This window comes from Schistocerca nitens, chromosome 10 (genome assembly GCF_023898315.1).
Source record: "Schistocerca nitens isolate TAMUIC-IGC-003100 chromosome 10, iqSchNite1.1, whole genome shotgun sequence".
NCBI classification, from domain to species: domain Eukaryota; kingdom Metazoa; phylum Arthropoda; class Insecta; order Orthoptera; family Acrididae; genus Schistocerca; species Schistocerca nitens.
In genome coordinates, this window is record NC_064623.1 from 124,324,171 (window position 1) to 124,343,796 (window position 19,626).

The window sequence follows — 19,626 nt, forward strand, 5'->3', positions numbered from 1 at the left end:
TCTAAGAGAGGAGCTCTCATATTTCAATGTCGTGACTCACCTCGATATGTCCATCTACTTAAAATGATTACGCTACTCCAACAGCAAACTTTTTCTGCTGACGTGATAGCGTCGATTGTCTATTCCGTCTTCAAAATCCATGTGTTGTATTTCAATGAAGTCTTCAAAGCAAAGTTGAACAGAACATTATGCATATCTGACTAAAGTCACTTTTTCACACTCAGTATCACTTCTGCATTCAAGCAGTCCAAAATGAAACACAACACTAATTACATTTTCAAATGAATGGTATGTCAGCGTCATAACCTGCCTTTGGCAAGCATTTGTAACATAGGCTTGGACTTCGGTGCAGAAAGTTAACTGTATTGCACAAAGTGAAGCCTGGTGATGAAATAACTATCGTGTAAATTTACTTCTTGTCTTTCACATTGTATTCTTACAAAATGGCCGTTCCTTCTCAAGTTTAGTTTATATTGTCTGAGTACACATCGTAAGAATCATGAAATTCAAATATGTGTATCAGTGGTTAACAAGTACCCTTTGCCACAAACTGCAAAGTATAAATATTGATGCTGTGTTTTTGGTCCTAATATACCGATATTTTGTATCTTGGCGTTGCCAAAGTTCCTCTCTTAAGAGGATGAATAGGTGCTCATTCAAATGTATCTGGTTGTAAGACGAGCAGTTTTGCATGCGAGTGGCTCATACCAATATTTTTTGGGATGAGCGATTTATATTCTAACAAGGGAACCTCCCTATCGCACCCCCCTCAGATTTAGTTTATAAGTTGGCACAGTGGATAGGCCTTGAAAACCTGAACACAGATCAATCGAGAAAACAGGAAGAAGTTGTGTGGAACTATGAAAAAATAAGCAAAATATACAAACTGAGTAGTCCATGCGTAAGATAGGAAACATCAAGGCTAATGTGAACACAAGAGCGCCGTGGTCCCGTGGTTAGCGTGAGCAGCTGCGGGACAAGATGTCCTTGGTTCAAGTCTTCCCTCGAGTGAAAAGTTTATTTTCGCAAAGTTATGATCTGTCCATTTGTTCATTGACGTCTCTGTTCACTGTAATAAGTTTAGTGTCTGTGTTTAGCGACCGCATCGCAAAACAGTGCGATTAATAGACGAAAGGACGTGCCTCTCCAATGGGAACCGAAAACATTTGATCGCAAGGTCATAGGTCAACCGATTCCTCCACAGGAAAACACGTCTGATATATTCACCATCACCTTGCCCCCAACATATGCATCACCTCACATATGAAAGTGTAACCTCAAATATGGCTTTATGTACATAGACTGAAGCGGCGAGTCAAAATTTGTACTAAGGCCGAGAACCGAACCCGGTTCTCCTGCTTACTATGCAGTTGCGTTAGCCTCTAGGCCATCTAGACACAGCTTTTAACACAATTGCACGGATTACCCTGGTTCACCTTCCTCCTCCATCTAAATTCTCTCTGCCGCGCCCCCCTCCCCCCCCCCCCCCCACGCCCTCCAGGTCTAGTTTAAATTACCCCTTACACACGAAAGAAACTGCCGCGGCTCTCCATGTTCTGTTTTGGAACAGCGGAGGGAAGCGTGCCAAGGTAATATGTGCAGTGGTGCGAACCGCTCTGCCAGGGTAGCATGCTAGCAAACGCACCTCCCAAGTAAGAAGGAGATGCGGTTTCGATACCAGGCCTTAGTACAAATTTTCACTCGCCAGTTCAGTCTACATACATAAAATCATACATGTATGACACCAGTAAAGTCTCTGAAATGGTGTCAATTCATTCAAATATGGATGGTACATTCCATAAAACGCATATCAATTGGAGTACCAGCATCAGTCTATTAAGCGGTGCCACTGTGATGCTGGTACCCAAAATGTTTAATTTTGAGACCTCATATTGTTATTTTTTATACTAAAAGGTTGTTAAAATATAGAAGGAATGTAGTGTTTGTAATGGGTTTAAATTTATAGCTATATGGATTTGTTTCATAAAAAATTTTTCGACGGCGCTCCGCCAATGTCGTTGATATTACGCAGTACGTAGCTGAGTACCTGTCTTACTGTTAGAACCTCACACATGAAGCTGCTGGTTTCGTGGGGTAGCTTATACATAGATCCTGCTTCCATAGTGGGACAGGAGTGTGTAAACCCTGTTCCTACTCTCAAGTTAGATCTGTCAATGTATATTTGATAGTCCGTTTTGCCAGCGGTAAGCTAAAAAAGCAATTTTACTACCATTCCTCGAGTTTCGACCGTCAGACTTGCACTCTTACCAGGTAGGATTAATGGAAGAGGCAGAGAAGAGCGGTCACATTTACCACGAGGTGGTGTGAGAACTTGACGAAGATGCTGATTAAAATCCACAGAGAGATTTACCATTCAAACTTCGAAACTTTCGTGAACATATTTTATCGACACCGCCGGTTAATCGAGATTTAATTATTTTAATTTTCTTGATTCACTCGCTTGATTTTCCTGAATTGCAGGCAATAGTTACGTGCTTCACACATGGAACGGAAAATACACATAATTACAAACACGAAAATGTAGCAATTATATACACAACAAAATTTCATTTGTTATTTATTCCTTGAGGCTCGTCGTCTGAGTTCCCCAATTTAATGTCACAGCCTGTTAATTGGGATTTAATTACATTACTTGCAATTAATATGCAAGGCAATTTCGTGTTGTGAACTATTTTTATATTAAAATGGAAAGCAATGGCGACAAAGTTAAAAGAAACTAGGGGCCTCTTTCTTTAAATGACTGACTTCAGTCGGAACTTTTACGAAAATTAATGCAGTTTCTTCTCAAAGAAGCAACGGCCCACAGCTTTGCCCTGGAGAGGAAATCTTTTGGTAATATTTGTTACTGACCATGAATTGAAATATGTTTTACTGCGGAAATTAGTTTTAAACTGATTATATCGAACATCGTAATATTAAAATGATTTCAGGTTCTATCGTTTCTCGCAAACAAAAACACCCTAGAGCATGAAATGGGGCACGCAAACTATAATAACCAAAAGAAATGCTTCTGTATTTAAGAACACACTAAATTATGAATCTGTAAACGAAGGACAAGTTTGTAAACGAAAAAAAATGGTTCAAATGGCTCTGAGCACTATGGGACTCAACTGCTGTGGTCATAAGTCCCCTAGAACTTAGAACTACTTAAACCTAACTAACCTAAGGACAGCACACAACACCCAGCCATCACGAGGCAGAGAAAATCCCTAACCCCGCCGGGAATCGAACCCGGGAACCCGGGCGTGGGAAGCGAGAACGCTACCGCACGACCACGAGATGCGGGCTTGTAAATGAAATATTGTTTGACTTTAACAGTATATTATAAACAAATAAAAGTCCACTTACAATATTCCACACAGCAAACGTTCGATCCCTAATATTTAATACAAAGGATCCTCTACATGAAACGCGCGATATTCAAATGCAAATCGTCACTGCTAATAACAGTTGCAGTTGCAGATAATTAAGTAACAGTGCAACTATTTCATCGATTCCGCAGAATTAACTGCGTAAGCTGAGTCGACCTGACCAAGAGAGACGAGCACAGTGGCAACAAAGTAAAGAGAAAAAAGAAAATAACAATGGAGCAGATGAAAAGAAAGAGCGGTGCCCTTACTTCACTGCGATTTGTACTAATGACACATTATGATCTTCTTATGGTTATGGATATACACAGAAACGCCAAAGAAACTGGTATAGGCATGCGTATTCAGATGTGTAAACAGGTAGAATATGGCGTTGCGGTCGGCAACGTCTATATCAGACAACAAGTGTCTGGAGCAGTTGTTAGATCGGTTACTGCTGCTACAATGTCAGGTTATTAATTTTTAAGTGAGTTTGAACGTGGTGTTACAGTCGGCGATGAGACACAGCATCTCCGAGGTAGCGATGAAGTAGGGATTCTTCTTGTACGACCATTTCCCGAGTGTACCGTGAATATCAGGAATCCGGTAAAATATCAGCTCTCCGACATAGCTGCGAGCGGAAAAAGCTCTTGCAAGAACGGAACTAACGACGACTGGAAGCATGTTGTTTGGTCGGGTGAGTCTCGTTTCTAGTTGTATCGAGTGGATGGGCGTGTACCGGTATGGAGACAACCTCAAGAATCCATGGATCCTGCATGTCAGCAGGGGACTGTTCAAGCTGCTCGAGGCTCTGTAATGGTGTGGGGCGTGTGGAGTTGGATTGACATGGGACCCCTGATACGTCTAGATACGTCTCTGACAGATGACACGTACGTAAGCGTCCCGTCTGATCACCTTCATCCATTCGTGTCCATTGTGCATTCCGACGGGTTTGGGCTATTCCAGCAGGACAATGCGACACCCCACACGTCCAGAATTACTATAGAGTGGCTCCAGGAACACAGTATTGAGGATGTCTGGGATGCCTTGCAACGTGCTGTTTAGAAGATAGCTCCAGCCCTCGTTCTATTACGGATTTATGGACAGCCCTGCAAGACTCATAGTGTCGGTTCCCTCCAGCTGTACTTTAGAGAATAGTCGAGTACATGCCACATCATGTTGCGTCACCTCTGGGTGCTCGCTGGGGCCCTACACGATGTTAGGCATATGTACCAGTTTCTTTCCCTCTTCAGTATACGAGGGCAGTTCAATAAGTAATGCAACACATTTTTTTTCTCGGCCAATTTTGGTTGAAAAAACCGGAAATTTCTTGTGGAATATTTTCAAACATTCCCGCTTCGTCTCGTATAGTTTCATTGACTTCCGACAGGTGGCAGCCCTGTACGGAGCTGTTAAAATGGCGTCTGTAACGGATGTGCGTTGCAAACAACGGGCAGTGATCGAGTTTCTTTTGGCGGAAAACCAGGGCATCTCAGATATTCATAGGCGCTTGCAGAATGTCTACGGTGATCTGGCAGTGGACAAAAGCACGGTGAGTCGTTGGGCAAAGCGTGTGTCATCATCGCCGCATGGTCAAGCAAGACTGTCTGATCTCCCGCGTGCGGGCCAGCCGTGCACAGCTGTGACTCCTGCAATGGCGGAGCGTGCGAACACACTCGTTCGAGAAGATCGACGGATCACCATCAAACAACTCAGTGCTCAACTTGACATCTCTGTTGGTAGTGCTGTCAAAATTGTTCACCAGTTGGGATATTCAAAGGTTTGTTCCCGCTGGGTCCCTCGTTGTCTAACCGAACACCATAAAGAGCAAAGGAGAACCATTTGTGCGGAATTGCTTGCTCGTCATGTGGCTGAGGGTGACAATTTCTTGTCAAAGATTGTTACAGGCGATGAAACATGGGTTATCACTTCGAACCTGAAACAAAAGGGCAATCAATGGAGTGGCGCCACACCCACTCCCCTACCAAGAAAAAGTTTAAAGCCATACCCTCAGCCGGTAAAGTCATGGTTACAGTCTTCTGGGACGCTGAAGGGGTCATTCTGTTCGATGTCCTTTCCCATGGTCAAACGATCAACTCTGAAGTGTATTGTGCTACTCTTCAGAAATTGAAGAAACGACTTCAGCGTGTTCGTAGGCACAAAAATCAAAACGAACTTCTCCTTCTTCATGACAACGCAAGACCTCACACAAGTCTTCGCACCCGAGAGGAGCTCACAAAACTTCAGTGGACTGTTCTCCCTCATGCACCCTACAGCCCCGATCTCGCACCGTCGGATTTCCATATGTTTGGCCCAATGAAGGACGCAATCCGTGGGACGCACTACGCGGATGATGAAGAAGTTATTGATGCAGTACGACGTTGGCTCCGACATCGACCAGTGGAATGGTACCGTGCAGGCATACAGGCCCTCATTTCAAGGTGGCGTAAGGCCGTAGCATTGAATGGAGATTACGCTGAAAAATAGTGTTGTGTAGCTAAAAGATTGGGGAATAACCTGGTGTATTTCAATGCTGAATAAAACAACCCCTGTTTCAGAAAAAAAAAGTGTTGCATTACTTATTGAACTGCCCTCGTAGTTCTCTTTCGTATGGCCCGGTGCGACACGATGTCCTGGTTACTCCACGAAACTGTATTTACGAGGCACAGGGAGGGGAATTTCAAGTCATCTGACGTGCCCCTCACCGCCCCCCCCCCCCTCCCACAAAAAAAATTATTCATGTAGGTGAAGGAAAGCTACGTAAGTCTTTGTAGGTTGTTTCTTAGTAAAACTTTTATTTTTCTCATAAAGCATGAGAAACCACTGTTCTGGGATTTCAGTGTGCAATCTTTCTCGTTCGATTTTGAGGAAACTATTCACTAAAAAAAAAAGATTTTTTTCGCCTCTCATAGTCTGCCATCACAGCTTCATAATTACCTGATTTTCTTCTCGCTATTTCCCGAAGTTATTGCGATACTTGGAAGTTAAGTGAAACACATCACATGTCTTCAAAAGTTTGCAGAAAAAAAAAATAGTCACTGGCCAGTTTACGTTTGGTGCACTTTAGGTCATATGTTCCTGCATACCAAATGTACATAACATATCGAAATGTTTTTAATGCGGGGGGAAGGTCTATAGTTCTTTCCAGTCTAGAGTAAAGATGTGATATATTTGGAGGTGTTCTACGTCACAGCTGGCAGCCATGCGCCACAAATTTTCGGGTGTGGGAAACCTAAAAATTAGTACTAACAATCCGTTGAGTTTCTGTCCTTCCTGGGTAAAACACAGCAGCCTTCCGCCCCAGCAGTACTCTCTTCTGAGAACGACTGAAGCGGTGTAACATGAGGTTTTTCTTTTCGAAAACATCACACCGTCTTCAACATTATCATCATCACTGCACTCATCTCTCATATTCATCTCCTCCTTCTGCATCACTTTCATATTCACAGTAAAGTTTGCTGAGAATCTCCTCACCTAGTGATTTATCGTCCTCATTTCAGAAAATCTGATAGATAAAATAAGAAGTTCTAATACTCAGAACTTGGTCCTGTGTGATTTATAATTATTAGGCCTATTATTATTATTATTATTATTTTCTTGTACTACGGTCGCAGGTTCGAATCCTGCCTCGGGCATGGATGTGTGTGATGTCCTTAGTTAGGTTTAAGTGGTTCTAAGTTCTAGGGGACTGATAACCACAGCAGTTGAGTCCCATAGTGCTCAGAGCCATTTGAACCATTATTATTTTCTTGATTAAGAATATTGAGACAAATTTGAAATATTTTACATCTTCTTTATTTTCTCCTTTCTTTCCAGTAGTTTTAATTTTTTCCATGCCTTTTCCTCATCTTTCTTCTGTCCGTATTGCAGCGTTTTTTTTTGTTTTCTCCTGGAAGCCCTTGATGCTATTTACTTTTGCTCTAAACTTTTCTCTTTATTACTATCTCCCACTGCGTTATTTTCTTTCTAGTCTGCCTTAATTTAGTGGTCCATATAATTGTCAAAAAAATTAAAAAAACATTTTTGTTGTTCTTTTCTCATCTCGCGTGCTTAGGTGCTCAAGGAGTACAACCCTCCTCTTCCTCATTGTATCTACACTCGTTCTATTCTTTCATAAATTTCTTTATTACTTCTTAATTTTCTTTTCCCATTTTTGTCCCAAGATTTTCCTGCCTACTTACCTTTCTTTCTTTCACCTAATTGCTTGGATGAATATAACGAAAGACTTTCTGAAACGTAAAGGTATTCTGAACTCTTGACAGTGTCAAAGTGCTGGAGTTTTGAGTTTATGGATAAAGATTTCTTGTTATAAAGGTTTTTGTTACCTGAAAAGCCACTTGCATATCCATAGCTCTTGATCAGTTATTATTATTATTATTATTATTATTATTATTATTAATGATATTATTTGGAATACTAGAACAGTTTTCCATCGCTATAATAACCTTCACAAGAACGTAAATATGGAAGAAATACTTACCGTAACGCTGTACTGGGGTACGCCGTGTCCCAATAATATTTCAAAAAAAAATGAGTGGGAAATACAATAACTCATCATAGAATTGCAAGGTTAAAAGGGTGGGTGATGGTAAGTTATGAGGATTGGAACTTTAATAGTGGCAAGTATTTATTTACAGCTTTTACAAAACAGACACGTGTTTCAAAGTTTTACTGACCTTCAGAGTAGTCACCAGCATTGTGTATAACCCGTTGCCAGCGATGTGGAAGTCGTAGGATACTCTTAGCAGTGCAAGTTGTGTTGACAGTTCGAGCGGCGCGGTCTCTTGCCCAACGAATTTGTAGCAGTTCTGGAGCGAGTGCCGTGAAGTGTTTCCTTCAGTTTAGAAATCGAGTTGAACTCACGAGGGCTTAAAACAGCGGAGTGCAGTGGGTGGTATAGCACTTACCAGCCACATCAGTCAAACAAATCAGTAACAGCTCGCACTGTACGTACTTGAGCATTCTCCTGCAAAATGATGGTCAGGTGCTGCAGAAAGAATCCTCACTTCTGTCTCTAAGCTGGTCGTATGTTGTGTTCCAAAAGTGAACTGCATAGAGACAGAAGTGATGCCACTCTCTGCAGGACCTGGCCATCATTTCGCAGGACAATGCTCAAGCACGTACGGTGAACGCTGTTCCAGATTTGTTTGACTGATGGGGCTTCTAACAAGAGAACCTCCCCATCGCACCCCCCTCAGATTTAGTTATAAATTGACACAGTGGATAGGCCTTGAATAACTGAACACAGATCAATCGAGAAAACAGGAAGAAGTTGTGTGGAAGTATGAAAAAATAAGCAAAATGTACAAACTGAGTAGTCCATGTGCCAGATAGGCAACATCAAGGACAATGGAAGATGGGGAGTGCCGTAGTCCCGTGGTTAGAGTGAGCAACTGCGGAACGAGAGGTCCTTGGTTCGAGTCCTCCCTGGAGTGAAAATTTACTTTCTTTATTTTCGCAAAGTTACGATCTGACCGTTCATTCATTGACGTCTCTGTTCACTATAATAAATTTAGTGTCTGTGCCTTGCGACCGCACCGTAAAACCGTGCGATTAGTAGACGAAAGGACGTGCCTCTCCAATAGAAACCGAAAACATTTGATCGCAAGTTCATAGGTCAACCGATTCCTCTACAGGAAAACACGTCTGATATATTCTATACGACACTGGTGACGGCATGTGCGTTACATGACAGGAATATGTTGTCGACCCACCTAACTTGCACACTTGGCGAATGGGTAAAAAGATTCTTCTACCTTGCCCGATTTAGGTTTTCTTGTGGATGTGATAATCACTCCCAAAAAAGTGATGAAAACATAAGAGTTTGTCACATAAACTTCAACAAATGAATGCAACAGTTTCACAGTTTTCCCTGTGCTCTGTCAAAACATATGTTTTTTACGTTTTCAAATGTTTCCGTGTGTAGACCGTCAAATCCTGCATATGTCCAAGCAAATCTGAACATGTCCTGGAATTTTGGAGGGCGAAGTTTATTATGTGTGAGTGCCTGAACTTTGATAATTGTCTGAAAATAAAAAATTAAACTTTTCACTCGAGAGAAGATTTGAACCAAGGACCTCTCGATCCGCAATTGCTCACGCTAACCACGGGACCGCGGCGCTCGTAAGCCGACGCTGTCCTTTATATTGCATACCTTGCGCATGGACTACTCAGTTTGTATATTTTGCTTATTTTTTCCATAGTTCCACACAACTTCTTCCTGATTTCTCGATTGATCTGTGTTCAGTTTTTCATGGCCTATCCCTGAGCCAACTTATAACAAAATCTGAGGGGGGTGCGATGGGGAGGTTCCCTTGTAAGTGCTGTACCACCTACTGCACTCCAATGGCTTAAGCCCTCGTGAGTTCAACTCGATTTCTAAACTGAAGGAAACACTTCATGCCACTCGCTCCAGAACTGCTACAAATTCGTTGGGCAATAGGCCGCGCCGCTCGAACTGTCAACACAACTTGCACTGCTAAGAGTATCCTACGACTTCCTCATCTCTGCAACGGGTTATACACAATGCTGGTGACTACTTTTATGAAACGTCCCCTTAGAAAAATTATAAATGACTGTGCTTAAACTGACACACAATATTTTTAGCGCAACGCAATCTGACTTTTAATAATCCCTACAAAAGAATGGCCCTGACTAACAATAACCTATACCTTTCATGAATCACTTACCTCACAAAATTCTTCGTCACTCAAACTACTGCAATACAGCGAGCGCCAACACTGCCAGCTAAATAAAAGATTCAAACTACTGAAGGCACTAACTACTGATAGGCGTAGTTAGCAAATGAAAGATTTTGATAAAGAACAAACAATGTATTTACCTTAACAGTGTTCAAAAGTCATAATATATATCGGTTCATGACATCCAGTCTTACACATTTACTGTCTCTGATAGACACACGTCCAGATCATCCGGTCTCAAAACTCCGCCATCTCTCTCCCCACATCCACCACTGCTGGCGGCTCACCTCCAACTGCGCAACGCTACGCGCTGTTAACAGCCAACTGCCCAACACTACAATAGCCAACAACAATACAAACCAGCCACAGACTGAACACAGCACAGCCAGTGATTTTCATACAGAGCGCTACGTGGCGTTACCAATAAAAAAACCTATACCGCCTACTTACACTTTGAAGGTCAGTAAAACTTTGAAACACGTATCTGTTTTGTACAAGCTGTAGATAAATAGTTGCTGCTATTAAAGTTCCAACCCTCGTAAATTTGGGTAGCACACTGTGAACCCAGCCTCTTCACCCTTGCCTCCCCCCCCCCCCCCCACACACACACACAGGTGCGCACGCATGCAGAGTCGAACCCTGTAGAGGCTTTAGTAGTGTTTCCGGTTCCGACCTGGTCTGAAGGCAGAACTGCATCGGGGGCTCTGGGAACGCGGCTCGGGAACATTACTGTTTCCGCTTGTTTACAGTCCCCCTTACGAAAGAAATTGAAAATGCGTTACTAGCGTGTTCTTTCGCTATCAAACCGGCGTCCCGGTGCGGAGCTGAGGGAGAGCAACTTGTGGGGGAGGAGGGGGGAGGCACATAAATCCAGGAAGTCGATAGCGACAATCGTACCGCTGCAGCGTCGCAACACAGGAACAGCCAGCAGCAACGTTTCCACTCGGTTCCTGCGGAACACGAGGGGTAGGAAGGGGCTTGTTTCCACGACAAGTAAGAAGTCATCACTGCGAGCGCATCTCTTGTTGGGGAATTTACGGCTGAGCGTATTCTGAGAACTTCGCCACCGGCAACGGTGTTTATCCGTTGTACCTGTATAGGAATATATATCTTTAGTTTGCTACCGGATTGTACCGTCTTGGAATACTAAGACTTCACAGAGCTGATTCACGGCCTTACATTCAACGGACGCTATACATGGTGAGTCACCTAACGTTACCGCTGGATATACGAGGGCAGTTCAATAAGTAATGCAACACATTTTTTTTCTCGGCCAATTTTGGTTGAAAAAACCGGAAATTTCTTGTGGAATATTTTCAAACATTCCCGCTTCGTCTCGTATAGTTTCATTGACTTCCAATAAGTGGCAGCGCTGTACGGAGCTGTTAAAATGGCGTCTGTAACGGATGTGCGTTGCAAACAACGGGCAGTGATCGAGTTTCTTTTGGCGGAAAACCAGGGCATCTCAGATATTCATAGGCGCTTGCAGAATGTCTACGGTGATCTGGCAGTGGACAAAAGCACGGTGAGTCGTTGGGCAAAGCGAGTGTCATCATCGCCGCAAGGTCAAGCAAGACTGTCTGATCTCCCGCGTGCGGGCCGGCCGTGCACAGCTGTGACTCCTGCAATGGCGGAGCGTGCGAACACACTCGTTCGAGATGATCGACGGATCACCATCAAACAACTCAGTGCTCAACTTGACATCTCTGTTGGTAGTGCTGTCACAATTGTTCACCAGTTGGGATATTCAAAGGTTTGTTCCCGCTGGGTCCCTCGTTGTCCAACCGAACACCATAAAGAGCAAAGGAGAACCATCTGTGCGGAATTGCTTGCTCGTCATGTAGCTGAGGGTGACAATTCCTTGTCAAAGATTGTTACAGGCGGTGAAACATGGGTTCATCACTTCGAACCTGAAACAAAACGGCAATCAATGGAGTGGCGCCACACCCACTCCCCTACCAAGAAAAAGTTTAAAGCCATACCCTCAGCCGGTAAAGTCATGGTTACAGTCTTCTGGGACGCTGAAGGGGTTATTCTGTTCGATGTCCTTCCCCATGGTCAAACGATCAACTCTGAAGTGTATTGTGCTACTCTTCAGAAATTGAAGAAACGACTTCAGCGTGTTCGTAGGCACAAAAATCAGAACGAACTTCTCCTTGATAACGCGAGACCTCACACAAGTCTTCGCACCCGAGAGGAGCTCACAAAACTTCAGTGGACTGTTCTTCCTCATGCACCCTACATCCCCGATCTCTCACCGTCGGATTTCCATATGTTTGGCCCAATGAAGGACGCAATCCGTGGGACGCACTACGCGGATGATGAAGAAGTTATTGATGCAGTACGACGTTGGCTCCGACATTGACCAGTGGAATGGTACCGTGCATGCATACAGGCCCTCATTTCAAGGTGGCGTAAGGCCGTAGCATTGAATGGAGATTACGTTGAAAAATAGTGTTGTGTAGCTAAAAGATTGAGGAATAACCTGGTGTATTTCAATGCTGAATAAAACAACCCCTGTTTCAGAAAAAAAAATGTGTTGCATTACTTATTGAACTGCCCTCGTATTTCGTAAACCACATCAAATACTGACGAACCGATTCCACAGACCGAACGTGAGGAGAGGGGTTAATGTAATTGTTTAATACAAACCATACAAAAATGCGCGGAAGTATGTTTTTTAACACAAACCTACGTTTTTTTAAATGGAACCCCGTTAGTTTTGTTAGCACATCTGAACATATAAACAAGCACGTAATCAGTGCCGTTTGTTGCATTGTAAAATGTTAATTACATCCGGAGATATTGTAACCTAAAGTTACAAATGTAAGCTAACGCGAATGAGTAGAAAAAACAAACCCGTAATGTTCGGATTTATTAGTAGTACCCTGCATGACACAGCCGCGTTGTTTAAATATCTGGGCGTCACGCTGCAATGCGGTATGAAATGAAACGAACATATCAGGATTGCTGTAGGGAATATGAATGGTCGACTTCGGTTTATTGGGTAAAGTCTAGGAAAGTATGGTTCGTCTGTAAAGGACGCCAAATATACGACGATAGTGCGACCTATTGTCATGTACTGTTTGAGTTTTTTGGATCCGTAACAGATCGGATTTCAGGAAGACGTCGAAGGAATTCAGAGGCGGGCTGCTAGGTTTGTTACCGGTAGATCCGACCAACACGCAAATGTTAAGAACTTGCTTCTGGAACTCAAACTGGAGTCGCTGGAGGGAAGGCGACGTTCTTTTCGAGGAACGCTATTGAGAAAATTAAGGCGACCGGTATTTGAAGCTGACTGCAAAACGATTCTACTGCCTTCCACATACATTGCGCGTAAGAACCACGAAGTTCGAAGTTCGAGTCTCGGTCGGGCACACAGTTTTAATCTGCCAGGAAGTTTCAAGGTACGAGAAATTAGGACTCATACGGAGGCCAATACGGTGGATTGCAGAGTATCCATTAGATATGGTTGTTGATGTACCGTCATCCATTTTTTTTCAATATGAAATAAAATATGGATATATTAAACTATAATCAGACCAGTGTTACTAAATGGGGCAGAAAAATGGAGAACAGATAAGTATACAGAGATAGACATTGATTTTTTGAAAGTAAAATCCAGCGGAAAATGACTGGACAAATTTTTGACGGAGGAGAACTGTGAAGAAGAAAGAATAGGCAGCTCAGGGAGATGCACAGTGAACTAGATATTGTTGCTGAAGCCAGTACTGACATTGGCCGACCACATCTATAGCAGAGAGGATGGGTCGAGTTTGAAAGACGTGCCAAAAAACAAACCCGAGGGAAGAAGACCGAATGTAAGACGGAGAGCCCAGATACTGAGTTAATCGATCGCGGAATAGAAAAACAACTGCAATCGTTTAGTAGTGGAAAGGCGCCAGGACGACATTAGATACTTGTAAGATTCTACAAACATTATCCAAAAGAACTTGCTCCCCCTTAATTTATCATAGAACGCTTGAGCAACGATGGGTGTCTAGAGACTGGAAGACTGCGCAGGTCATTCCCGTCTTTATGAAGGGGCGTAGGACACACGCACACTATTATAGACCAGAGTCTTTGACATCAATCCGTTCTATGACGTTTGTGAAGGAGGTAAATCTCTTCAACAAAAATCAACATGAATTCCGTAAACAGAGATCCTGCCAAACTCAGTTCGCTCTGTTTCTCCATGAGATGCACTGCACAGTAGACAATGCCGCTCAGATTGATGCCGTCTTCTTGAATTTAGGAAGGATTTTTACACTGTACCGCGCTGCCTTGAATGAAAAAGATAAGGACTCATCGAGTATCGGAGCAGATTTGAGACTGGATTCAAGACTTAGTTGCAGACAGAATTCAACACGTCGCTCTTAACGGAACAATATCGATAGATGTAAAGGTAATTTACCGAGTACCCCAGGGAAGTGTCATAGGGCTGTTACTGTTTGCAATATTCCGGGTGATCAAAAAGTTAGTATAAATTTGAAAACTTAATAAACCACGGAATAATGTAGATATAGAGGTAAAAATTGACACACATGCTTGGAATGACATGGGGTTTTATTAGAACCAAAAAAAAAAACCTCATATTGGTAGACGCGTGAAAGGTTTCTTGCGCGCGTAGTTTGGTAATGATCGTGTGCTCAGCCGCCACTTTCGTCATGCTTGGCCTGCCAGGTCCCCAGACCTCAGTCCGTGCGATTATTGGCTTCGGGGTTACCTGAAGTCGCAAGTGTATCGTGATCGACCGACATCTCTAGGGATGCTGAAAGACAACATCCGACGCCAATGCCTCACCGTAACTCTGGACATGCTTTACAGTGCTGTTCACAACATTATTCCTCGACTACAGCTATTGTTGAGAAATGATGGTGGACATATTGAGCATTTCCTGTAGAGAACATCATCTTTGCTTTGTCTTACTTTGTTATGCTAATTATTGCTGTTCAGATCAGATGGAGCGCCATCTGTCGGACATTTTTTGAACGTTTGTAGTTTTTTGGTTCTAATAAAACCCCATGTCATTCCAAGCATGTGTGTCAATTTGTACCTCTCTATCTACATTATTCCGTGATTTATTCAGTTTTCACTTTTATACTGACTTTTGATCACCAGGTATATAAATGATACATAGAAAGCGTCGGATGCTATCTAAGGCTGTTCGCAGATAATGCGATTGCCTATAACAAAGTAGCGAAGCCAGAAGATAGTAAGAATTTGCAGAAGACCTACGGAGAATTGATGAATGCTGCAGGCTCTGGCAGTTGACTCTAAACGTGAATAAATGTAACACACTGCACATACATAGGAAAAGAAAACTACAACTGTATAGGTAAACTATTGATCACAAACCGCTGAAAGCATTATCTGCCGTGAAATGTGTAGGGGTAATTATAAAGAGCGACTTTAAGTGTATTGACCGTATAAAACAAATAGTACGGAAAGCAGGTGCCAGACACAGATTCATACGAAGAATCTTAAGGAAATGAAATTCATCCACTAAGCATACGACTTACACTATGTGATTAAAAGTATCCGGACACCTGGTTGAAAATGACTTACAATGCTGTAATTCAGTATGGTGTTGGCTCAACATTAGCCTTGATGACAGCCTCCATTCTCGCAGGCATACGTTCAAGCAGGTGCTGGAAGACTTCTTGGGGAATGGCAGCCCATTCTTCACGGAGTGCTGCACTGAGGAGAGGTATCGATGTCGGTCGGTCAGGCCTGGCACGAAGTCGGCGTTCCAAAACATCCCAAAGGTGTTCTATAATATTCAGGTCAGGAGTGTGTGCCGGCCAGTCCATTACAGGGATGTTATTGTCATGTAATCACTCCGCCATAGGTTGAAAGATGCAATCGACATTACTGGATTACGCTTCAGTTGTGGGAAGCGCGAAGGTGCTTAAAACATGAATGTAGGCCTGTGATGTAATAGTGCCACGCAAGACAACAACGGGTGCAAGCTCCCGCCATGGAAAACAGGACCACACCATAATACCACCGCCTCCGAATTTTACTGTTGGCACTACACACACTGGCAGATGACGTTCACCGGGCATTCGCAATACCCACACACTGCCATCAGATCGCCACATTGTGTCCTGTGATTCGTCACTCCACACAACGTTTTTCCACTCTTCAACCTTCTCTGCCTCGTGTTGACTGGGTGTTGGGTGATGTCCTTAGGTTAGTTAGGTTTAAGTAGATCTAAGTACTAGGGGACTGATGACCATAGATGTTGTCCCATAGTGCTCAGAGCCACTGTTCAACCGTCCAATGTTTACCTCCTTACACCAAGCGAGGTGTCGTTTGCGGCTTATGAGCAGGCGCTCGACCATGAAATTAAAGTTTTCTCACCTTCTGACTAACTGCCATAGTACTTGCAGTGGATCCTGATGCCATTTGGAATTCCTTTGTCATGGTCTGGATAGATGTCTGCCTCTTACACATTACGACCCTCTTCAACTGTCGGCTGTCACTGTCAGTCAACAGACGAGATCGGCCGGTACGCTTATGTGGTGTACGTGTCCCTTCACGTATCCACTTCACTATCAGATCGGAAACAGTGCACCTATGGATGTTTAGAAGTGTGGAAATCTCGCGTACAGACGCATGACACAAGTGACACCCAATCATCTGACCACGTTCGAAGTCCGTGAGTATCGCGGAGCGCCCCATTCTGCTCACTCACGAAGTCTAATGACTACTGAGGTCGCTGATATGGAGTACCTGGTTGAAATGGTTGAAATGGCACTGAGCACTATGGGACTTAACTGCTGAGGTCATCAGTCCCCTAGAACTTAGAACTACTTAAACCTAGCTAACCTAAGGACACCACACACAGCCATGCCCGAGGCAGGATTCGAACATGCGACTGTAGTGGTCGCGCGGTTCCAGACTGTAGCGCCTAGAACCGCTCGGCCACAACGGCGGAGTACATGGCAATAGGTGGCAGCACAATGCACGTAATATGAAAAACTTATCTTTTGTGGGGTTTCCGGATACTGTTGATAACATAATGTGTAAATCGCGTGTTCGGCCGATTCTTCGGTATTGTTCATCTATGTGTGATTCCTGCCAGGTAGGAATGATAGAGGAGATAGAGAAAATCTACATCTACATTTACATTTATACTCCGCAAACCACCCAACGGTGTGTGGCGGAGGGCACTTTACGTGCCACTGTTATTACCTCCCTTTCCTGTTCCACTCGCGTATGGTTCGCGGGAAGAACGACTGCCGGAAAGTCTCCGTGTGCGCTCGAATCTCTCTAATTTTACATTCGTGATCTCCTCGGGAGGTATAAGTAGGGGGAAGCAATATATTCGATACCTCTTCCGACAGCCGCTGGTAGCCGAACGGTTCTAGGCGCTTCAGTCTGAGATGTTAAGTCCCATAGTGCTCAGAGCCATTTGAACCATTTTTGATACCTCATCCAGAAACGCACGCACTCGAAACCTGGACAGCAAGCTACCAACGAAGAGCGGCGCGTTTCGTCACGGGATAGTTTAGTCAGCACGAGAGCGTTACAGACATGCTCAACAAATTCCGTTTGCAGACGTTACAAGAGAGGCGTTAAGCATCACGGAGGGGTTTGCAATTGAAATTTCAAGAGAGCGCTTTCCGGGAAGAGTCGGACAACATATTTCTTGCCCCTACATACGTCTCGCGTAATGGTCACGAGTAGAAAATTCGATAAATTAGAGCCAATATAGAGGCTTACTGGTAATCATTCTTCCCACGTGCTTTCCGCAAGTGGAACAGGGTTGGAGGGTTGGAGGGCTCAGTTAGTGTACAAAATGTACCCTCCGCTACACACCATTTCGTGACTTGCGGAATGTGATGTACGTGTAGATGGCCAAGGGTCTTGAGGTACTCGGAGGAAGATATGAAGAGCCCAGACCTCTGTGCATGAGGTTACTTGACCAGGCCAAAAACAGGTTGAGGTTTTTGAGGCCAGGTCGGCAAAGTAGGAGTGTCATTCATTACACCAAGCGGTAATTACAGTACACCAACAATTACAAGTGCGTCTTACTCCCTCTTCCTCTGCTTACAGCCTCTGTCGAGAAGTGTATAAAACAGACTGATACTGTAGGAGCTAGCAACATATACAGAATGGTCCATTGATAGTGACCGGGCCAAATATCTCACGAAATAAGCATCAAACGAAAAAACTACGAAGAACGAAACTCGTCTAGCTTGGAGGGGGAAACCAGATGGCGCTATGGTTGGCCCGCTAGATGGCGCTGCTAGAGCTCAAACGGATATCAACTGCGTTTTTTTAAATAGGAGCTCCCATATTCGCGTAGTACGTAAATAAATATGAATGTTTTACTTGGACCACTTTTTTCGCTTTGTGATAGATGGCGCTATAATAATCACAAACGTATAAGTAAGTGCTATCACTTAACATTCCGCCAGTGCGCACGGTATTTGCTTCATGATACATTACCCGTGTTAAAATGGACCGTTTTCCAATTGCGGGGTGGCCGCCGCGGTGGTCTAGCGGTTCTAGGCGCTCAGTCCGGAACCGCGCGACCGCTACGGTCGCAGGTTCGAATCCTGCTTCGGGCATGGATGTGTGTGATGTCTTAGGTTAGTTAGGTTTAAGTAGTTCTAAGTTCTAGGGGACTGATGACCACAGATGTTAAGTCCCATAGTGCTCAGAGCCATTTGAACCATTTGAACCAATTGCGGAGAGTGCGATATTGTGTTGATGTATGACAATTGTGATCAAAGTGCCCATCGGGCGTGTGCTATGTATGCTGCTCGGTATCTAGGACGACATCATCCAAGTGTCCGGACCGTTCGCCGGATAGTTCCGTTATTTAACGAAACAGGAAGTGTTCAGCCACATGTGAAACGTCAACCACGACCTGCAACAAATGATGATGCCCAATTAGGTGTTTTAGCTGCTGTCGCGGCTAATCCGCCCATCAGTAGCAGACAAATTGCACGAGAATCGGGAATCTCAAATCATCGGTATTGAGACTGCTACATCGACATCGACTGCACCCGTACCACATTTCTATGTACCAGGAATTGCATGGCGGCTACTTTGAACGTCGTGTACAGTTCTGCCACTGGGCACAAGCGAAATTACGGGACGATGACAGATTTTTTTTGGACGCCTTCTATTTAGCCACGAAGCGTCATTCATAACGTAAACCGGCATAATATGCACTATTGGGAAACGGAAAATCCACTATGGCTGGGACAAGCGGAACATCAGCGACCTTGGCTGGTTAATGTATGGTGCGGCATTATGGGAGGAACAATAATTGGCCCCCATTTTATCGATGGCAATCTAAATGGTGCAATGTATGCTGATTTCCTACGTAATGTTCTACCGATGTTACTACAGGATGTTTCACTGCATGACCGAATGGCGATGTACTTCCAACATGATGGATGTCCGGCACATAGCTCGCGGTATTTAATAGCATATTTAATGGCAGGTGGATTGGTCGTCGAAGCACAATACCATGCCCCGCACGTTCACCGGATGTGACGTTCCCGGATTTCTTTCTGTGGGGAAAGTTGAAGGAT